We start from the raw sequence: 22,815 nt of genomic DNA, 5'->3' as shown, positions 1-22,815 counted from the left end.
TGACCAGACAGGCAGCAGAGATAGGCGGCAGGAACAGGTGCCGCGTCGTACCTGCCGGGCCGCGAGGGGACGGCCCCCCACCTGCCTTGTGCCTCACCCTCCCAGGCTCTCGGGCACAAAGTCACTGCATGGAATGGCAGAGAGCCTGGAGAGATGACCGGAAAACAGGAGAACGAGGACAAAGACAAAGAACAACCCACGGCTTCCCAAGGCTGGACGGGCCCATCACACCGACAGCCGTCGTCATCCGCGGACCTTCCCCCGCGCTGCTGCAGGGCTGCAGTTCCCGCTGGGGGTGTGCGCAGAGGTGAGGCCATGCCTGGAAGCCCCCGCACAGGCTCTGTCTTTCTTGGGAGCCCCTGCCGCTCTGCTGGGTCTCCCCACTCTGAGCGCTTCTCCTGGTCGGCCTCGGCTCCAGCTGGCTCTCACTCCCTTCTCATCTGCCTCGTCGTCTGGAGGCCGTTGGCCGGGCAAGGTGAGCATTTCCCGGGCACGCAGTCGCTGGGCTCATGGAGGACCCGTGGCCGCCCAGAGTGGCGCTTGCTAGGGCGGCGGCAGGCTTTCCGAATCGCAGGCCAGTTGTACGGAGTCAGGCGATCACTCGGGTGAACGCACCTCCTGTTCCTGCCTTCCGCACCTGGGATCCTAGAAGTAAACGACTTCGCTGGTCCAACTTTCCTGTGGACACGAGGTCCCCAGAGGGCGGTGCCGAGGGACAGGGAGAGGAAGAAGAAGGAGCTTCCAGTCTGACCGCGATGCTGTCGGGGAAACTGTGTGAACAAACAGGAAACAAGGAATCAGACGGGAAGTTCGTTTCCTCCCTGCGGTGCCGTGAGGCCCAGCAAACCTGCGGCTCGGTGGCCGGTGGCTGGTGGCCAGTGGCCACTGGTGGCCGAGCGTGAGCCCCGCCTGCTGAGTATTGAGGTGAGACGACTCGCGAGGGCCGACGGGGTCATTTGAAGGAGCGGAGGGAGCCCTGGCCTTCCCGGGCTGCGGAGAGAGATCAAGCTCCAGGACAGCGAAGGCGCAGAGCTGTTTCCGGCTGGGCTCGGGTGAGCGGCCTGGCTCGGGCTTACACGGGGCAAGAGAGGAAGGACGACGCGCGAATGCCAGAGACGGCCGAGGCTCAGGGACACTCGGTTAAGGTTCCCGCATCAACACATCTTCTTCGAGGACCCGTTTCAGGTAATGAGACGAACAGTTCCCACTTCACAGGGCAATGAGAAGAGCTCGTTTTCCTCCACGAGCTTTGAATGAACTTCCCACGTGCTGGTTATGGGGCAGGAGGACGCACTTCTGTGTTTCCTACATCGGAAGGGTTCCAAAGAGGACAGTTGTCCTTTAGATGGATTTTTTTTTAACAGCAAGAGTGACCTTTTCAAGTCTTCTTTATCTCTCGGGATCTCCACACCCAACACGGGACTCAACGCACGCGGCGAGATCAAGAGTCTGAGGCCCTTCCGGCCGCGCCAGCCGGGCGCCCCGGGTTTTTTGAACGTCTCACTTCGCGTGGTTCTGATGAGCACGGTTGCACACGCACGTGACAGGCCGTATTGTGCTGGTCTGGATGACGTAAGGCCAGGACCCCAGGGCGTCTGTGGCCCACAGTGGCTCTGGCTCTCTGGCCAGACCCGGCCCGCACGCGTACGGGGCCTGTGGGGTGACTTCCCCGACCTCAGGCTCCGCACAGCCTCGCTGCGCTGGTGGGAAGACATGGGGTCGCGTCCCCGGGTACCTCCTCACCATCCCGAGGAGGGCCCCCCGTTGAAGCAGATGCACGAGTAAAAACCAAGCTTGTCTTCACCCAACAGCCCGACTTTGGAGAAGACAGGAAGAAGGGCAACGGGCCCGGGCGAGAGACACACCCGGAGAGCAGGCAGGGGCTCTCCTCGCTCATCTCAACCCACCAGACTTCGTAACCACGGACACGTCTGTGTCCATAATCCTCCAGGACGCTTTTCTGCCAAGTGAGCCAGAGACACGAAACCAATTAAAGGACATGAAACCCAATCAGAGGACAACTTACACACTGGCAACTTTTCATGTCCTATCGAGCAGCGGCCTCCTCGAGCTTGCCGAGTGTGGCTGGCGTTCCCCTTCCCCAGGCGGCGCACACGCGAGGAATTACCGTAACCACCTTCCCTGTGTGTGCACGTGAGCACGTGGCCCTTCCAGTCCTGCAGCCGGCAGGGGGACACTCAGGTGGCTGGGGACAGAGCAGGGAAATTACGGCAGATGGGACGAGCAGTGGGGCACACGGCTGGCTCCAGCGTGAAACACCAGCACATCGGCCCTGAAATTCGCCGGGCTGGGCTTGCCCTGGGAGAGGCTCAGAAACTGGTTGTGCTTGAGCCTGCTCTGGAAATACAGCTCCTGGGCAGAGGACGTGGCCACCGACAGACGCGGGGTCTTCGGAGAAGCCCATCCTCTGCGAGGACAACTACAGCGTCCGCGGGACCCCCGGGGCTCCGGGGCTCGTCCCCAGCAGCTCTTCTCCGCTGCGCTTCTGCATGGGGACGTTTTCCGTCACGAACACCCTCGTTCGCCATCCTGCGCTAAGGGCTACCCAGGCCGCCTGTGAGATGGTCCCTATCTGGGATGAAAACACTAGGATTATGCCCATTTTACAAGTAATAAACGGGGGCTTAGTAGAAACACATACAGAGAAGAAAAGTCAGGATTTAATACAGAGTACATCTCTGGTCATTGGGATTTCTTTCTTTTTTTTTTAAATTTTTTATTTCTTATTTTTTTATAAACACATAATGTATTTTTATCCCCAGGGGTACAGGTCTGTGAATGTCCAGGTTTACACACTTCACAGCACTCACCATAGCACATACCCTCCCCAATGTCCATAACCCCCTCCCCCTCTCCCAATCCCACCTCCCCCCAGCAACCCCCAGTTTGTTTTGTGAGATTAAGAGTCATTTATGGTTTGTCTCCCTCCCAATCCCATCTTGTTTCATTTATTCTTCTCCTATCCCCCTACCCCCCCATGTTGCTTCTCCACGTCCTCATATCAGGGAGATCATATGATAATTGTCTTTCTCCGATTGACTTATTTCACTAAGCATGATACCCTCTAGTTCCATCCACGTTGTCGCAAATGGCAAGATTTCATTTCTTTTGATGGCTGCATAGTATTCCATTGTGTGTATATACCACATCTTCTTGATCCATTCATCTGTTGATGGACATCTAGGTTCTTTCCATAGTTTGGCTATTGTGGACATTAATGCTATAAACATTTGGGTACACGTGCCCCTTCGGATCACTACGTCTGTATCTTTAGGGTAAATACCCAGTAGTGCAATTGCTGGGTCATAGGGTAGTTCTATTTTCAACTTTTTGAGGAACCTCCATGCAGTTTTCCAGAGTGGTTGCACCAGCCTGCATTCCCACCAACAGTGTAGGAGGTTCCCCTTTCTCCGCATCCTCGCCAGCATCTGTCATTTCCTGACTTGTTCATTTTAGTCATTCTGACTGGTGTGAGGTGGGATCTCACTGTGGTTTTGATTTGTATTTCCCTGATGCCACTGACGGAATGGGAGAAGATATTTGCAAACGACATATCAGATAAAGGGCTACTTTCCAAAATCTATAAGGAACTTAGCAAACTCAACACCCAAAGAACAAACAATCCAATCAAGAAATGAGCAGGGGATTTCTTTTTTAACCCTCATAAATTTTGCTAAAATCTGGTGGAGACTTGTTGAGCCTTGAGAAAGGGTGCATGATGCTCCCTATGTGCCCTGGGTTTACTTGGCTTGTTTTGATGTCGGAATCCCTGGCTCGTGGCGGAAATCTGGAAGGCAGGTTTCTGTCGTGGAGGCAAACGCCACACTCAGCGACCAGCAGCGCTCCCGGGGCTGCTCCAGGGGGATGGGAGCCAAGGGCCCTCAGTGCGGGACCTGACCCCGTCCTGCTTCCTAAACTCTCCCACAGGCCGAATGAGGCTCTTGTTTTACTTTGGTGGAAATGATGCCCAGTCTGACCGTGGCCAGTTCTATACTTAGCCGTGGGCTCTGAAATCTAGCCCAGAGCAAATTCAGAATAGAAAGAGTTCAGTAAAGACAATGTTGCTTTACAAGATAATTGGATGCCTGGGTCGCTCAGTGAGTTAAGTGTCTGCCTTCTGCTCAAGTCATGGTCTCAGGGTCCTGGGATGGAGCCCCACATAGCTCTGTCTGTCTGTCTGTCTATCAGGAAATCTCTGCTCAGTGGGGAGTCAGCTTCTCCCTTCACCCCGCCCCTCCCCCCTCTTGTTCTCTCTCTCTCTCTCTCAAATACATAAATAAAGTCTTAAAAAAAAAAGATGATCGAATCACCCCAAGATCGAGCTTATTTCTCCCAGCGTGTGTTCAGGATTCATAATCATTCACCAGTCACATACACTTTTTGAAATAATTCCTTAATAAAATATTTGGCATCTCATTTTTCTCAGTGAGTCAAAACCAGGCACTTTTGCTCATTCTTAAGTCTCCAAATGGCAACACTCCTTCCCGGTTCAAGGCGAGTTCTGTTACACCTGCGCCGTCCTTGTGGGCGTAAAGGCCTCCCCCCACCCCGAGACTCTCCAAGTGGGATCCCCACAACCCCCTAGATGTTCATCAGCTGCGTTTCCGTTACTCGGCCAACTGGTCCACCCCTGCTAGTGTGCAAGGAAATTGTCCCAGCAGGGCGCTGACTTGGGTGAGTTTGCATCCTGGTGTGGTCGGAGAGGTCACTCCTCCCACACTGTCCGCACTTTCATGCTTGATTCTGTCCTTTCCGTCCGGACCAGAGCTGCAGGCTGCTCTCTGCTGTCCGCAGTGCGTAACCCGGGCCATCCCAGCTGCTGCCTCTGCGATGTGGGCGAGCTCAGAGCTCCGCTGCCCAAAGCGGTGGGACCCCGGCCCCGCCCGGCAGGTGCCCCATGCCACAGAATTTGGTGGAAGCAGGCGTCCCTTGTACGCAAGACAGAGGGACCAACTGGGCTCACCATCCTTGCTGGTGTCCTTTTTCATCCTTGGATTGACAGGAGAGACTCTGCAATTCACAAAATCATACATTTCAGATTTGGCTTAATAGGGCGACCGTCGGAAGCTGTGAGGAGAGCGCGTTCAGGGTGGGCTCCTGGGGTCCAGCCACATGTCCCATCCTTGCCCAGGACCAGGTCATCAGAAGGCTGGCCCCAAGCCTTTTGTGGCAACCTTTGTCCCTCCACTCTGCCTTTCGGGGGATCTGTTCTAACAGGCACTGTCCGCAGGTTCGCTCTTAGAAAGAAGATAAACCCCAGCCGGTGCCCCCGAGACCAGTGCGGCCAAGATGGCGAGAGCTCAGACGGTGGGTGTGAGGGGAGGGTCTTTGGGGGCTCAGCCGTCAAGCAGCGGCTGTGCTAAAGTTTGAGCAAAATAATGAGTGTGGGGGAGGGGGAGGAAAAGAAGGGAGGAGAAGGGGAGGGGCAGGCCCGGCATGAGCCAGGGCAAAGGAGCCTACTCCTAGCTGCCTTCTGCTGCGGCTCTGTGACCTTGGGTAAGACACTTAACCTCTCTGAGCGCCAGTCTCTTCTGGCTGCAATCAGGTGAGTTTGGTATTCCTAGCTCTGAAACTCTAAGTCGTACTAACGGGTTAAGAAAATGTCAGAGTAATTCTGAAGTGCTTCCCTTTATGCCAGCATGAAAAGATTTTTTTTTCTCATATATGATGCAAAATTTTAATGAGCTCATAGTACCTCAGCTCGACGGATGTCTTCGCCTTGAGTGAGTCTGAGTTGACAGGTAGTTTGGCGCTATTGAAACAATCTGAATTTTCTGAATTAAATCCCACTCTCGTTATCTGCAGGATTTTAACAACTTTGTGATTTGGAAACAGCGCTCTTGTCTAAAAGTTCACGGTAGAAATCAAATTAGTAATTCACAGGGATGCCCTAGTTAGCCAGAGACCCACTGTCTGGTGGCGACGATCTTCAGGGGACAGAGACGAAAGGGAAGAGGCCAGCCCCGAGGAGGGAAAGGGGGACAGAGACTCCTCACTCAGAGCGGTTTCCAACCTGTTCCGGGCACAGCCCTGCTTCCTGGAGTTGTGGTACTTGCTGTCGGCCACAGAGAGCCCGGGAGGGGACAGCTCTTATCTCCAAACGTCTTAGAAAAGACACACTCCCATTTACCGCTGACAATCTTCTAGCCATAAACATGAAAGTTCAAATGGACTACGGCTAAAGGCCTTTAGCCAGATTAGGAAGAGCGTCCAGCCTGGCAGCCGGAGGGGTGGGGGGGTGGGGGGGTGGGGGGGGAGCCGCAAGGAGACCCGAAAGCAACATAAGCCTTTAACTGGGGGGAGGGGGGTTTCCTCACTCACCCCCGCTCCCCACCTTTTGTTGCAAATAATTCAACATCTCATTTGCCCTAATTTTCTTTCTTTATATCTTTGTAGCTGAGCTTCTCTTCCCCATTCATGTCCCTTACTAATTGGAAGGTCTTTTAAAGAAAGTTCTCTTTGACGTTTGGTCTCTCAGATATTTCGTGTTCCTCTTTTTTCTTTCTCCCTTAATAGAGAAGTTTTAAATTCAAATAAGAATTAAACTTTTCTCAACGGGGGGGAAATATGCCGAATGTATTGAGCTCCAAGACGGAATTTTTTATAACATTTTTGTTATGCAAAGAACAGTCTCCTGAACAAATACCGTGGCTGTTCATATTAAGTGGAAACACTTCGGAGTATAAATGCAAAACTCTTCCAAATCCTTTTTGGGGGAAAAAAAATCATGAAAGTCTTAAATTAGCAAATGAAAACATCGCGTCCAGTGAAATTGTTTCCTAAATATGCCTGAAATCTGTCATAATCTGTTTTCCTGGAACAATAAAGCCGTGGCTCCAGCCCTACGTCACTATCATTTTCCAGACAAAGGTTATCTGTGCATTATACTCAATATAGAATTTTCAAATTTGGAAACATTTTATTATTACAGTAAACGGCTATTGCTGTTTTTAACAGACACCCTGTCAGAAGGTTTAAAAAATGTATGCCTCGGTTCATGCAAAAAAACCCACAAAGGTCAAAACTTTTTAAATGTCACTTCTTCTGCAGTTTTGCATAGAAAATACACGGGATCAGTGGGAGGGCTCCCTGCCCATAGAAACAGGCAGCGAGGAAAGAATGTTACCCTGCTGCCGAGTTTCCACTTTCCCTGCAGCTGCGGGCTGAGCAGAAAGGCGCTGTGGGAGCCTATTGTTACCCCAGCTGGGTAACAGTTTTCTTATTTTACAGTCAGCAACCGAGGGGGTTGGGGTGTCTCCGTAAAGTGCCGGAAAAAAATACATAACTCCTGCAAATAGATCACTTTCTCCCTCCTCGGCGAGAAGCAGGAATCTATAAATTGTGTACTTCGCTTGGCCCTACCCGTGTCATTAAACAGCACAAACAAAGCAACCCCCCGAAGGACGGGAGTCTCGGATTCAACGACGTGTTTCTCTGCCAAACCGGGCTGTTCTCAGGGTCCGCGGCTGCCTCCCCGTCCGCCGTCCGCCGGCTCTTCCCTTCCCACTTTATTTGGAAGCTGCCTACCATAGAGAGGAAAGATGAAGGCATTGGGCTAAAATTTTAATTTCAAGTGTTTTCAGCGAAGAGAGGGGCAGGCACGCGGGTCCACTGGGTCCCGCTGGGCCGCGTGCACACCGCGCTCTGCAGAAGGCCGTCGGGTGGCGGACTGAACCGTCGTGGCCCAAGGCCCAGCACAGCCTGGACTTCAGGCTTGTTTTGCTTTTGCGTTGTTTTTAACTGCGAATCACCCATCGTGTTTTTGTTACCATGGAAACCCTGTTTTTAAAGGTGAAAAGTCACCGACCTCTCACCATTTCCACCGCCAGAATTACTATTCTAGCAGCTTGGCAGGAAGGAGGCGCCTGGCGCAGGTGGGGCAGCCCCGAGGTGAACTGTCGAATTTCCAGCCTTGAAGTCACAAGGGGACGATGCTTGCATATCTAATGAAGCCAAATCACCTTCAAACTGGGTGTTTCAAAAATAATGAGACTGTTTCGTGCAGAGACAAATGAAGTTATGATGGGTAGAAACCACTTCGATCTTTCAGAGCGACCGAAAGGGTCAGCGGTTTCGTTTCTTAGGAAGTTGCCTTTACTGAGCTCTGAAAGTTCTGCTTTGCTTACCTGGATCTCTGGGACCCAAGAAACAAATTTTTTAAAAAAACAGAAATGAGTAGGGAGCCATCCTAGAACCTGCTGCCGGCTGCCTGGGGACACGAAACCGAGGAGAAACCCGGTGGGTTTGTCTTTTAAAAAGGCTGAATAAATGAGAGCTCCGGCGTTTATTCTCCTGACGGGTCTGAGGGGGATGTTGTGTCGGGTTCTGGTTTCCGAAAGGACGAGCAAGTCACCCAGACACGCCGCTGTGCTTAGACGCGCCCGAGCCGTGCGTGTTCAGTGAGCACTTGCCTGTGGGGCTGCGGGGCCGGCTGCGGAGGGTCAGCAAGACCGCTCCGCAAGCCAGTGTACACGGGGTGTCGGGACACACGTGCAGGTCATTGTTCAGGGTGTTTCCCAAGAGCTCGACCTGGTACCCTTGAACAGGATGGAACAGCGGCAGCCACAGGCAGAGAAGAAGCTGGGTGTTAGCGTGTTGGCTGTTCGCTGTGTGTGTCAGGACCAAACCCCCCGTCGCAGGGCAGGCTGTGCGTGACCGCAGGGGTCAGGGCGCGTCAGAGCTCACGGGTCCTTTTAGGCGACGCTTCTCCGGACGTCAGGGCAAGGGGCCTCATCAGCTCCCGGGAGAGCTGAAGGTGAGCCTGTCTCAGGCGACAGACACTGCGAACAGCAGCGCCCGCTGGAAACCTCACACGCTCTCCTTGTGATTTCCAGTTTTCTCATCTGTCTTCCCTACCAGGCTGTGAGCTTCTCAGGGTCGAGAGTGGGCGAAGTGCAAGTCCCAGCCGCGTCCAGAAACCTCTACTGAACGGAAGGACGGGCCAACAGATGAAATCGCAGCACATGGCTAAAACCTGGGACCAAATGAAGGCCCAAGGGACACGCACCCCAACAGACCTCTTCACCGCCAGACCCCCCTACCCCCCACTCTGCCTGCCTTATCCTTCCCTGCCGTATCCACTCTCCGGCAAGTACCGATGTTAAGATACACCAAGTCCAGATAAAACATCTCTGCTCTAAAGAGACAATAAAAACTGTGATACAAAGAGATGAGTGATTTTGAAGAAAATTAATATTCTGTTTTGTCTCTTGTATGTAAGTCTCACTAACGTCAATTGTTGCATTTCAATTATCCTATTGGGGCAGTGGCCTCTTTTACTTAAAAAGCTTTTGTTGACTTCCTGGCACTTATCCTTGATATATGAACACACCCAGAGACCACTTTTGGCAAACAAGAAACTCCTTTTGGCATCTCAGGGAGGCAGAGCATTAGAAAAGTGTGGGGGGGGGGGCGGCGCCTGGGTGGCTCAGTGGGTTAAGCCGCTGCCTTCCGCTCAGGTCTTGATCTCAGGGTCCTGGCATCGAGTCCCGCATCGGGCTCTCTGCTCAGCAGGGAGCCTGCTTCCCTCTGTCTCTCTCTCTCTCTCTCTCTCTGCCTGACTCTCTGTCTACTTGTGATCTCTCTGTCTGTCAAATAAATAAATAAAATCTAAAAAAAAAAAAGTGGGGTGGGGCATCTAGCATTAAGACATGATTGTGTATCAGTTTTCTCACTGGTAAAAGGGGGATAATAATATCTAGCTCCTTCATTCTCCAAGTTATGACGCTGATAGTGGGATAATGCAAATGAGTACTTTGGAAAGATCTATGCGAATGCATTTTAAAACAAACTTGAGTGTCAACCTTCCACTGGTTGCCGACTTCAGGAAAGGAGATGATAAATAAAATGAATCCTGGGTAGCAGTGAGCTCTGTACCTCTTGGGGTCAGTTCCAATAATAAATAATCATAAAGACTGAACACTTGCAACAAAGAGTGCATTATTGCATTGAGAGAAAAGGCACGGTCCAAGGAAAACAAATAATATTCTTATGCTAGAATCCTAAAGTGTCTTAGCAAAAATGAAGAGTCACAGGAGGGAACAGGTTAGAGTATAACTGTCGTATCCCATCTGCTTTGTGTTAAGGGGGAAGTGAGGGAATCAAGTACTTTGGTTTCTGGTTGTCATCCGGCAGTTGAAAGTGTGTATGAATCATGAGAATGAGGAATGATGCATAGTCACTAGCTGTATGGGAAGTGCAGAAATGCCAAATTAACAGAAGGAAAAATCAGAATGACTGTCCACTAAATCAAAGCATCCAAAATGAAGAAAAGGAAAAGAAAGCAGAATAAAGTTTAACTAAAACTAATAATGATCATTGCATAAGATAAGAGAATAAAATATCTGTTTTACACTAAATGTGAATGAGATAAATTGGTCTCTTAAAATCAGATGTTGTTAGACTATGGTTTTTTTTGTTGTTTTTTTTTTTTTAAACCCAGCTATATGTTGTTTCCAAAAAATCCTTCTAGCAAAGTGGTAAGGAAAAGTTGACAGTAAGGAACATACAAACAATATAAACCCACACAAACAGAAAGAAAGAAGTGGCAGTATTAATAACACACGATGAAGAATTAGGACTAATGGCTCTGAAGCAGATAAAAACAGTCATTATGTAATAATAAAAGTCACATTTGATGAAAATGAGCCATTAATCTGAATTGCCAAAGAAGGTAGCAATTAAACATAAACAAAAACAGTAAAGATAAATGAAATAATAAAGTAACATGATACAAGTCAAATGAACATTGACCTATGTAACATATATGTTAGCCAGAGAGTTACTGAGAGATTTCAGTGCATTGGTTTCCGATATGCATTCAATGGCCTACAAGGAATTAGAACTCTCAGAAATGTCCATCTCACTTGGGTTCTTCATTCAGATCATAACGGGCAATACAAGAACCGATCCCAACAACTATCTTGGGCTTCTCAGTTGCCCCGACAGTCTTAACATTAATAGGTGACCCAGATAATGAGGTAGCCCACTCTGTAAGCGGTCAGTCACTCGGCTGATCCGCTCAAGGTTAAGGACTGGTGCTGTGTGGGAAACACTCTAGCTGCCTACCTTACGAAGGGGAGTTTAGACCTTACAGAGTAATTTTGCTTCCTTAAGAGAATTAAGATCATCACTAACTGTATTCCCAAATATGTGCAATCTTTCCTCAATAGACATGACCTTGCTTTCTGCGTAGATGTGTTTGTGAGTTTTATGCAAATTAAATCCCATTTTCCAGTTGACTAACCTACCATTTCAAATTTGTTTTATTTCTTTCTTGATTGATTCTCAATTGACAGTGGCTCTTACATTCTAGCTGTAAGGTTTTCTTCCCTCAGCTTTTCTACTGAAGCATTAATGATCACTAAACAAGGGATTAGCTGCCTTTGGAGACAACGGCTCAAAGGAAACCTTCAGTGAATCCTTCTGTAAAGTACCCTTTTGTTAAGTGAAGGCTCCTCAGTAGTGTGAATAGTAACCCCATAATTTATCTGTTTGGAAAGTGTAGTGGAGCTCTCTTTTTGTTCTGCAGCCTCATAGCCCTCCTCCGGTAACTATACCTTTGGCAGGGAAAGCTCTGAAATCACCTGTTCTCAGTCCACGTGGGCCCTGGGCAGCATCCCGTTCCCGCCTCCAGGCCCAGGCCCTAGCGGTGAGAGCAAGGCAGTTTCCACCCCCAGGGGCTCATTCCATGACAGGCCTCTTACTCAGCCACAGGCAGAGATGCGGGACTGTGGAGCGCGGCCCCGGAAGCGAGAGCTGAAGCCCAGGAGGGTGTTGCAGATGGAACCAGTGACTCCATCTTGCTGGTGTACGAAGATCAAGACTGAAGCCAACCTTGGCGAAGTCAGAGTGAGAAGAATTCAACTTCTGATTGTATGGTTTGACTCTTAAAATGCTCATGCCTGAAACCAGTTGTACCCCTGAGATGTGCTTTTCAGGTGAGCCAACTAATTTTTTTTTTTTAATCGAGGCAGGCTGAGGATGGGTTTGCTCTCTCTCGCAGCCCTAACATGCCTTCAGACATTGAACATTCCAATTTCTGTGGACTAAATTTTCTTACAAAAGCATCCACTTATCTAACAAGGGTAATTGCTGACCTTTCTTTAATTAACATAGTTGTAATATTTGTGCAGAGAATAACACAAGGAACCTTCCTCTGAGGTTCAAGTGTCCTTTTCGTGGTCTTTCCCAGAGCTGGGGATCCCCGGGGGCTGCAAGTCTGTGTCTGGTGCTTTCTCTATCAAAGGAGGAGAGTTTTCTAACAACACCATTGAAATTTCTAAAAAGTAGGTTCCTGGGCTTTCGTAAGTCCTAAGTCATGTAGCCAGAGCACTGAAAGCATTTGAAAAAGACGGCTTCTGCATGAGAGCAAAGCAGCCAGGGAACTCCGTGCGTGTCTGGACAGGAGAGTCCGTGTTTAGAGCGGAGACACCCCAGCCAACTGCCTTCTTGTATTTTCCATGATAGTAGCAGCCGTTGGTCTCAAGACATATTTGGAAACAGAATGTGGCTGTATCCCGGCATCGCAGAGACAGATCAGCCGTGTCTCCCAAGGGCTCGGACTCCTGTTGAGGTGTCTGACGGAGCTTTTGCATTCGGTGGGTTAGAATGAGCGGCATAAGACCCAGAGCGAAAACGTGTAAGATGCTGGAGTCTGTTTCCTGGCGAACAGTCAAAGGTGCATTCATCACCCCCTCTTCCTCCTCACTCATTTCTCCCATCCAAGTACTAACCAGGCCCGACCCTGCTTAGCTTCCGAGATCAGACGAGATCGGGTGTGTTCAGGGTGGTATGGCCGTAGACTCCTCACTCATTTCTCAACAAAAGCTCAAGATTGGAATCCATTGGAGGTCCCAGATCCCCTTCGTGACAATGACCCTTGACGGCGCACGTGTGAGTTGAAAGGTGTGTGAGAGATTCCCTCATTTCCAAATACTGCCAAATCCCACGAGCTGGCATGTCTGGTTCTTGGGAAGGCTTTCTTCCCGGCGTGTAGACCCTCCTTCCTTGCTGGGTCCTCATGGGGCCTTTCTTGCTGTAAAAGCAGGTGGGGTGTGGTTCTCTGGTATCTTCTTCTCATGAGGGCACCACTCCCATCATGGGGACCCCGTGCTCTTGAACGTGTCTCAGGCTCATCGCCAGCCTTACTCCCACTCCCATCACATTGGGGTTCGGGCTTCAACATACGAATCTGGATGGGGACACAGGCATTCAGTTCCTGCCAGTCCCCGTCGACCCTTCGTCTCAGTCCACGCTTCTGCTCCACACTTTTCTCTTCTCTGCCTGACCTCCTGGATTCAAGAGGGAGGGGCTTTGTCTGCCTTTGTCCGTGCTCCTAGCATGACTCCGCCCGTACTGAGCCCTCCGTAAGTGTCTGTGGAATCAACAAACGCATCACGGTTCATCCCCGAATGTGTAGAGTCTCCACAGGGACAGACGGGAAGAGCCATCCTGGAGGGAAAGGGAGTGGCTTCCAGGCGTGGGGGTCCTTCCTGACGACTGCCTTTGGATGGAGCTTTCGGAACACGTGACTTCTGATGGGCCATGTGTCCAAGGAGCCAGGATGGGGCACCAAGGAGTGGGAATAAGGACATTGTCCACAGAGCCGGTGAGGCTAGGATGAAGGGGTTTGTATTTTTTTCTTCTTGGGTCTCACCCAGCACACGAGAGAGGCAGTGACTCAGGGTAAACACTCAGCCTGCCTGAAACAGCCCCAGGATCCCGTCCTTCAGGAGTCTAAACGTTGTGGGCAAGAGACAGGAATGCGAGGGACTCTGACAGCCCCGTCTCCCCAAATCCTGCAGCCTTCGGGTCCTGTGCTCCCCTCTTGCTTGTACAAACGACTGCAAACATGCCAGCGGTCACCTGAGCATTGAGGTCCGCTCTCATTACAGCTGCCTCTGGGAGAAGGCACGAGGGACCGTCCACGTTCGGCGTTCTGTATTGTGAAAGGCTCGACTTTTTTTGGTAAGTTTGTGTGGCTTTATAATCAGAAAACAACCAAGAAGATACCTAAAATCATGTTCCAATAAGTTGGAGGAGGGGGGCAGGTGTCAGGAGACCCCAGGTGGCTGAGGGCGTCAGACGCCGTGTTCTCATCCCGCCAGGACCCCGGTTCCGTCCGGCTCTGACGCTGTGTGTCCGGAAGACTCGGGAAGCATGAGGTGAAGAGGGCACGGATCTGCCGGAATCACCCTGTCGGCTTAGACTGCCCAGCTCCAGAGAGCGCAAACCTCCCGCAAGGGGGCCGAGCTCCCGCCGGGCTTGCTTCCGCCCCAGCAGGCCCCGAGAGCCGCCATGCACTCTCCGCGCTCCCGCCAGCCACGCTGCAGGTCTGCGATCAGGGGGAAAGACGCCTTTCGGTTTTCACTCTGGTCTGGACGCCGTACACACCCCACATGCCCCACAAGGCACACGATGCTCTTTTGAACATCGGGTCTCGTGCGTACGAAGCAATACTGAAATTGATCCCAGAACGTTATAACCCAAATCACCGAACCCCAGTGTGTTGGTTCCCGATGGCTACTAGAACAAAGCACTAGACTGGGTGGCTGAAAACACAGCGGTTTATTTTTTAGGGTCCTAGAGGCCGGTGCGTAGGACCGGCCTGTCAGCAGGGCTGTGCTCCCCACCCGGAAACCCCAAGGGAAGACCCTTCCTGCCTCTTCTGTGCCGCCAGTCGCTGGCCTTCCCTGGCCTCCGGACGCCGTGATCCCCTCCATCCCTGTGCGCCTCCTTTTCTAACAAAGACCCCCACCCTGTTGGATGAGGGCTCTCCCTACCCCGGAGGACCTCGTCTTGACTCATTACGTCGCTGTGACCCTCTTTCCAAATCAGGTTGCATTCTGAGCTGCTGTGGTTCAGGACTTCCACCTGTCTCTTTTGGGAGATGCTACTGAACCCAAGAAGTTCACATTTTCACTGCTGGCAACGAGCATCATGGCTGAATCTACAATCGGTTGTTTGCTCATCACCCTGATCCAAGAGGGAATCCTGGGCCTGAAATGCTGGGCAGATCCTTCCACCTGCCGGGACCGGCTGCTGCACTTGGGAGACGGGAAATGGGGTTGCTAAGGCCACCCCCACTGGGGACTTCGTCAAGGTGAATTCACGCCCCGGGTCTTGGCACGGAGCTCTCCGTCCCTCCTCCTGCTTCTCTAGCTGAGCGGGAGTGTGGATGAGCTCACGTCGCCCCGAGGAGAGGAGACCGCGTGGGAACGGTTCTGAGGAATTTCAGAGCCAGCAGCGCTGACGGGGGGGCTGGAGCTGAAGGACTTCACCTTTGTTCCCTACGTGCCGTCGAGCCCGCTCGCAGGAAGTGGGTGGACGAGGCGGTCGGCGGCGGGAGGCGGCCACTTGAGTCTCATCCGCAGCTCCTCCGTGACCTTGACGGTGACCTTGCAGAAGCTGCTTCTTCTGGTTAATTTCTCTGTGGCTGATTTCTTGTTCATCTTTCAAGAGCAGGGGTAGTCATGAATATGTGTTTCCTGCAGGTTTGGTTTTGTAAACCTCTTCCTGGATGAAAAGCTCCATGCAGCTGTGAAGCATTGTTCTTATTAATAACCTCATTTTGGCATAAAATCTCCCACTTCTCATACTTCATGTTAATATTCCACTGCAGAAAATATGCTACAATAACAACTTGTAGGACTTTTTGTCATCTCTTGTGGAAACGGGTCTATATAAAAAAAATAGCTAAATTGTTCCAAAACAGAATACATATTTTTTGTCTTTCCATGTCAATGTGCGAACACGGCTGTGCGTTGTGTATAGAAACGTCAATTCCACTGCCCTTGGACCAGCTAGGAGTTGCGGGAACCAAACCCATCTATTGGGCGCTTCAGCAGCAGGAATGTGTTTATTACAGCTCCAGAGGCTGGGCAGGGCAGGACCAAGGCTCTGGTCCGCTCGGGCCCTGGTGGGAGCCCACCTCCTCACGGGTCAACAGCGTGCGCTCACGTGGTGAAGAAGGAGAAAAAGAGAGAGACGGACAGAGTGCAGGCGCTCTGGTCTCTTCTTATAAGGACACTGATTCCATCACGAAGGCCCCATCCTCATGCCCTAGTCCAACCCTAATTACCACCCATACGCCTGCATTACGTCTGGAGTTTGGGCTTCACCGTGTGTACCTGGGCGGAGGGAGCACAGGTCAGCCCCCGACACCAGCGAGACATTCGCCACAGAATGACTTAGTGCTGACCCCCTCAGCATTACGGAGCGCTGGCGCCCGGGGTTGGCGTGGCTGTTTGGAACCGAGCTAGAGATACGAGATCAGCGGTTCGTCACGCTGATGTGACGGACCACCCGCATCATCACCACTCTGCCCCCTGGGTGGGCCATGGTCAAGGCTGCTCCCAGGACACCCTGCACGGGCACAGGGACAGAGCTCCCAGAGCTTTGGTGCAGGTGCGGGAAGCGGGGGCACCTGCCCTGTGTGAAGTAAGGATTTGGGAGCCTCCTCCTTGTCTAGCTTCCGGGCGAAGAACAGAGATCTGAGCTCACTGGGCAGCACCAGGCATCCTGGATGGGTGTCTGAAAGGCTGTGGACCCTGGTTTTGGGCTCCCCAGAGTCAAAGGACATCTCACTCCCCCTTGGCGGCTAAGACCCCTGATCGTGGTCACGTGTCAGAAGACACAGTGCAGAGTCTGCCTGCCAGCATCGCTCCCTCACTCGTACCCTTTGTGCAACCTCCTTTAGGCTTTGGGATAAAGTGAAAGCGACCTGGATGAAGGCCAAGGTCATTCACAACGCCCGTGAGCTCAGCCCGGAGCCCGGCTGTAGGTCTTTCAGATGCCAGGTTTCCTGCAATGGAGGCATCCTCTTTGGACACGGTCCTAATTTCAGACACGGCGAAAAGGAAAGCCACGTTTGCTCAGGAAGCCCGTGGTGTTGCTGATGGACTTTGTTAAGCCACACACTTCCCAGTAGGTCCTTAAGCTCTTAATACAGAGAGACGCACACAGGAACTCCTCCAAAACTGCACAGAAGCGGAAAGCCGGCAGTTAGGTGTGTGTCGGTGCTGAGTTCACTCTGTGCTTGTGGGGGATTTGCCCACACCCCAGACTAGGAAGAAGGTCATGGCCATTCGCTCCACGCCCTTGACGTTCTGTCTGTGGCATCTGACAGCTTCTGGCGTACGGTCGGACGGTTGGCAAGATCGAGTACGAGAGAGCTGTAAGCCAAATCAGGAAAACCACGCGTCTCAGGAAACCTTCCTGCTGGAGGAGTCACAGTCCTAATAGCTGTGCTTTTCCATAAAACGCAATTAATAATTCATCCAGCCTTTGTGGGACTCAACTCCATTGTCTTCGCACAGAATGTAACATACCCACAAGCGTTTGGTTCCAGGTTCCGAGAGCAAAGCAGAACTCCTCGTGAGGCCAGCCTCTGGGGTGGTGAGAAACACACAGAAAATCCTCCTAAGAAGACTGGGCCCTGCGGGAGGGAGCCAGGAAGCTTGCTGTCACGCCTGCGCGGTCACCAGCTTGACCACGATGGAAAGTAGTATGTGTGATGGGGACGGGCTGAAGGGTTAAAGGAATGCTTGACCCATGAAACCCGCCGACTGCAGTGAGAAGCTCGGGCTGACCGGAGGATTGTTTCCGCAGGAGACGTGGTTGGAAACAGCCTCATCGGGGCAGGTAATCACGGGAAACTGGCATGGGGAGAAGGTGCGGCCAGCGGGGCCAGAGCGCTCCCCCGGATTCGATCACCCGTCGTCTTTCAAGCCTAGTACTGAGATCGTAGTAACCCGAAACCGGCCGAAAGCGGCCGTCTGGCAGTCTGTCAAGTGCCTCGAGTGTAGAGCGATCCGGGTCTGGTTCCCGGAAGCTGTCCTGGCCACCACGGGAGGACGTCCTCCAGGAGACCCTGGTCAACCTTCCGCCTTGCTTCTGAGCAGCGCGTGCGAAACCTGCGGACGCTTTCTCCCGCACCGTGTGACTCAGACACGAGTAAGAATATGACCTCGTCCCAGGCCGCTCCTCCCCGCGCCGCTCTTCCCTTCCAGGGTGTGGCGCCGCACGCGTCCCAGGGCCCCCGACGCCCGGGGTTACCCCGGTTCCGCCAATCCCACCTGTAGAGAGGAAGCCCGGAAAGACGAGGGCCCCAGATGAAGGGTCAGGAGCCTCCTTCGTGCCTGACGAGAATGCTGTCCCGGCGCGATGGGAAGCCAGTCAGGTCGCCATGCGGGGCCGCCCGCTGTCGGATGCCGCCCCCGCCGCCACCGCTCGCGCTTCCCGGGCTTCAGCAGGCCGGTCCGCAAACACCGCCTCCCCCGTCCCCCGCTTCTGCTGCAGGTGCCGCCCTCAGGCCGCGGTGCGGGCGGCGTGTGGGGTTACAGGTTGGGCCCGGCTTCTGGCAGAAGAAACCCGGGCTCGGGCGTCCAGCTCCAGGGTCACCGTCCCTTCAGGAGCGCCGAAGCTGGAGCTTGGAGACCGCGTCTTTAGAGACCGTGGGACACCCTGAGCTCCTCCGTGCGGCACGATCAGGACACGCAGGAACGGTCCACAACCGGCGGGTCTGGCCGACTCGGGGCCTCAGCGGGACGACTCTGCGGGACACGCTGTTTCCAGAGTAGCTTCCGCCAGAGCGTGCGCAGCTCCTTCCTTTCATCCTCCCGGGGACCGTCTGCTGGCTGCCACCCCCGACGACGGCCAGCGGCTCCAGCACGGTCACAGGAAGGAGACCGTCGGGACGTGCTGCATCCTGGGGAGGGAGGGACGTGCACGTGTCAACAGTCTTCTCTGCGGCCCACGCAGCCGAGCGCCTGAGGCGCTGTGATGGGCTGAGCCCAGACGGCCTTGGGATTCTGGATGCTTCCTTTCTGAAACTTTCCCTGTGTCACGGACTGGCCCTGCAGTGACCTCTCTTGCCGTGCGTTTAGTGTTTCTCATCTGTAAAATGGAATCGGTGGCTCTCGCCTCGTCATGTCTCGTCCCCGTGTCCGCGGCCACCACCTTGAGGTCACAAATGTGTCTCGTGAGACAATTTGGGTGGAAGAATCCTCACCGCCCAGGGCCTGACGAACGTGTGGCCTCACGTCTGCGCCCACAGCGCTCAGCGGCTCAGCCCGGCCGGCGACTCTGGGAGGGGCTGGCCGCTGGGACCCGGCGCGGCCCCGTGGCCGGCAGCTTGGGGGAAAGTGTCCTCACGGACCCCCGGGCCCACCCACTGCAAAGGGACTGTGTGCGGTCAGTTCGCCGTTCCGGTGAGAATGGGCACACACGGCCCACGGCGACAGGCTCAGAGGCTCTAACAGTGTGCGTCGGGCACGGACCCCGCCCTGCTAGGTCGTCAGCCAAGGTGGGCAGCACCAGGGCCCCTGTCTGGTTCCGACCCTCCTTCCTGCATCAGCCACTCGGGATCTGCTGCTGTGCCCGCCTCTCGCCCCGCATCAACTGCCCAGCAAGTGTGCCCCTCAGGAGGCGCCGGGGCCTCCAGGAGTCCGGGTCCCCTTTTGCCGCCAGCGACCTTGAGTCACCTGAGAACGTCCAATTCTGCTGGACCGGCCGAGGCCCCGGTCAGAGCTCCCCTCCCCGCGTCGGGACATAGACATGCGAGAAGTGGTCCCCACAACACCTGTCCGGAACCAGCAGACCTGAGGCCCTCCTTGCTAATGTCCCGTCTGTGGCCCTGTCACGGCTGACAACAGCTGCCGTCCTCTCTCCTCTGTGCTTCTCGTCTCTAGCAGGACGGCGAGGACAGATTGGTTCCCCGGTTTCCTCCCACAGGGACAGGACAGACGATGAGTCAGTGCACTTGCCGTGACCCAGCGGTCAGGGGTGTCCCACCGTGGAGGGACCTGCCCTCTGTCTGATGTGATTCCGGGGGTGGGGGGGCTCTCGGGCCTCCAGTTCCTGGACCTGCACTGAGCTAAGATGCTCTGTGGTCGCCTCGGCAGTGCACGAACCGGAATTGGGAAGTAGAGAGGCGGTCGGCACGGCCCCTGCTCCAGGGCCCCACACAACTTTGTGGAGCATCCATTAAAAAAATTAACTAAAAAATGATGCAGGGCTCTCTGTCATCCCAAAAAGGCCAGGAGGGTCTCTGCCACAGCTGGTCACCAGGCTCACCTCCGAGGCTGTCCCCCCAGCCAGGCTCCTGCCCATCACCAGAGGGCCTGCCTCAGGGTGCTGATTCGGGGGACCACCTTGCGACTGTTTCTCACAAATGACGAAGGGCAGATACAGCAAGTGAGCTTGTCTCTTCACACGGATGTGGGTGTAACTACAGGCACCAACAGGACCCGGAGCTCCTTGGAGAAGCAGCCGACCTGGGTGCCGACGCCGACCGAGGCTTCTGCCGACCGAACACAGGACGACGGGGTCATCCAGGCGTAGTGACCACAGTGGGATGGAACACACACATGTGTTTACACTTAGGCCCTAAATGCCTAATGAACACTTTAAATATTTGGTTGGTGCCTCTGCAGGATGAGGATGAAGAATTCACTGTTTGGAAAACTAGCAAGCGAAGGGAGGAAATCCAGTACTTACCCGCCTTCCCAATACAGGCCACCGCTGGGCACCCGGATACGACTCGAGGAATGTTTCCTTTTCATGGAAGGGCTCCGGCTTGCTAGTAAGTGGAGGAGAAGGGACGGGGTTAGAACAGGACCGTGGTCGCGTCCCGTCGTGGGTCCGCTTCTGGCTGCCAAGCAGCGAGAACCACGGGCATCACCAAGAGGAGGCTCAGTTGGGCATTCGCCGCCTCTGGACGGAGAAACCAGCCCTGGACATGACCTTGCTCCCTGCTGAGCAGAGAGCCCGATGGGGGGCTTGATCCCAGGACCCTGAGATCATGACCTGAGCCGAAGGCAGAGGATTAACCCACTGAGCCACTCAGGCACACCGATCGATGCCTTGGTTTTTTTTTTTTAAAGATCCCACATAAATATTTACACATTAGAACATATGGCACACGGGGTTTGCTGGGGCGGGATGTGAGGCTTTCTTGGGGCAGAGCCAGGCCTGTGAATTGCTGACTGCCCAGATCAGCGTGGGTGCGTGGGGTCATTTTACCCTATTCTCTCCACTGGTGCACGTTTGACACCATTTTAAAAACAAGGTGTGTACTCACTGATGTGTAGTCTCAGATTCCTGGAAACAGACACGTTCCTATGGCTGAAAACCCAGAGCCCTCCCGCCCCGATCAGCACAGGCTCTGGGTGCGTGTGCTCACACCGGAGTGTGTTCCCGCCCGTGTCCTTGAGCCCATTTCTGCACCATAACAGGGCACGGATTCTAATTTGCTTTCCCTGGTGAACAAGATAATGCATTCTGGAGCCATTGATTAAAAACGTGAACTGTAAAATTATGCCGCAAAGTTTGGAAAACTTTCAGAGGTTACATTTTGACACACTGGGATCTTGCCTTTAACAATGACAGAAAAGCCCCACAAAAATACTGCGTCTCATCTGGTGTGGGCCTTTATCTTCTCTTGACAGGTTATTGCTGGTTAAATTGTAATGCTGACTTACAGGCAGGACTCTTCACGGAAGCCAGAAATTAAGGCTTCACCAAATGGTAATAAAGCTATTAAAAATGCAAACAGCAAACAGCTACACTGTACAGGTTAGACAGCTAATCCAAACTAGCAGTTTAAAAAGCAGAGCAATTACACTTTTATTTAAATGCAAGGAATATGAGCAAGAATAGAACGAGCAGCCTTGTTTAAATGCATTCTTTTGAATATTTATTAGAAATAATACATGTAGTTAAGCCACTTATCTGATTTCAGTGAATAAGTAAAATGCAAAAGATCAATTTTCATAATTATACCGAAGAAGTCTGTCTTTCATAAAAATCTCATTAATAACACCATTATTACTGAAAAAATATCTCAGTATTATTATTGTTATTCTAATTATCAGCAAAATGCTACTGATAATGTTGTCATAAAATTCCCTTTTAGTATCCTATTAGAGAGATAGACTAAGTAGTGGTTTAAGTTAAATCTAGACCCTAAGTGGCGTTATAAAGATCTTCTTTGTGTATTTGGTTAAAATACATTATGTGTATAATTACATAAATTACCGCGAGTTTGGCAAACAGGATTTCATGTGCACGCACGTCTGTGCACCGCCCATCCGTGTCGGGCGCTCGGCGCTCCACACCCACGCTCCGGCTGGCGGCGGGCGGGCAGCGTGGGCCCCGTGGAGGTCAGGCCACCGGCCGACCTGGTGTGAGACAGTCTTGTGTGTCGACCAAGGTCGGGTGCTGCTTCCGGGAGTTTCTCTACCTTCGCCCCCGAGGGCCCCTTTGGAAGGAGCGCCTCGCCCCAGGTGGACAGCCCCGGGCCACTCCGGCAGGGATGGTGGGCGGTGACCTCGGGGGGCCGGGGTCGGGTCCGGCCCAGAAACCCCTGAGGTGAGGGGAGCCTCTGCATCACTTCACTCCTGAGTCAAACAAGGGTTTACCTGAATCTTTGCCAAATGTTGCCGCAACAAAACAAAACAAAAGGCGTTTGAGACTTCTCTTTGTGACACGCTCTCTTAAGGACAAACGACCCGAGGAGAGCGAGCGAAGCAGTTATCACGGGGACTTGCTCTAAGTTCCGAGTTCCGAGACACGATCCCGCAAACCCAGGTGTGCTTGTTGGCCCGGCAGGTTCTGCACGTGACTCCACGGCCGCCCCGCGCCGGGGACACTGGCTGCCCTTCTCACCGGACCTGCGGGGAGGTGAGCGAGCGCTCCCAGTCCGTGTTTGAGAACGACACAGACTGGATACGCCCGCAGAGAAACCCTCTCTTACTTTAATTTCTGTTTGTGAGCGCATCTGGGCCTCACTCT

The sequence above is a fragment of the Meles meles genome, chromosome 14 (assembly GCF_922984935.1).
Source record: "Meles meles chromosome 14, mMelMel3.1 paternal haplotype, whole genome shotgun sequence".
In the NCBI taxonomy this organism is placed as follows: domain Eukaryota; kingdom Metazoa; phylum Chordata; class Mammalia; order Carnivora; family Mustelidae; genus Meles; species Meles meles.
This window is presented reverse-complemented; position numbering follows the sequence as displayed.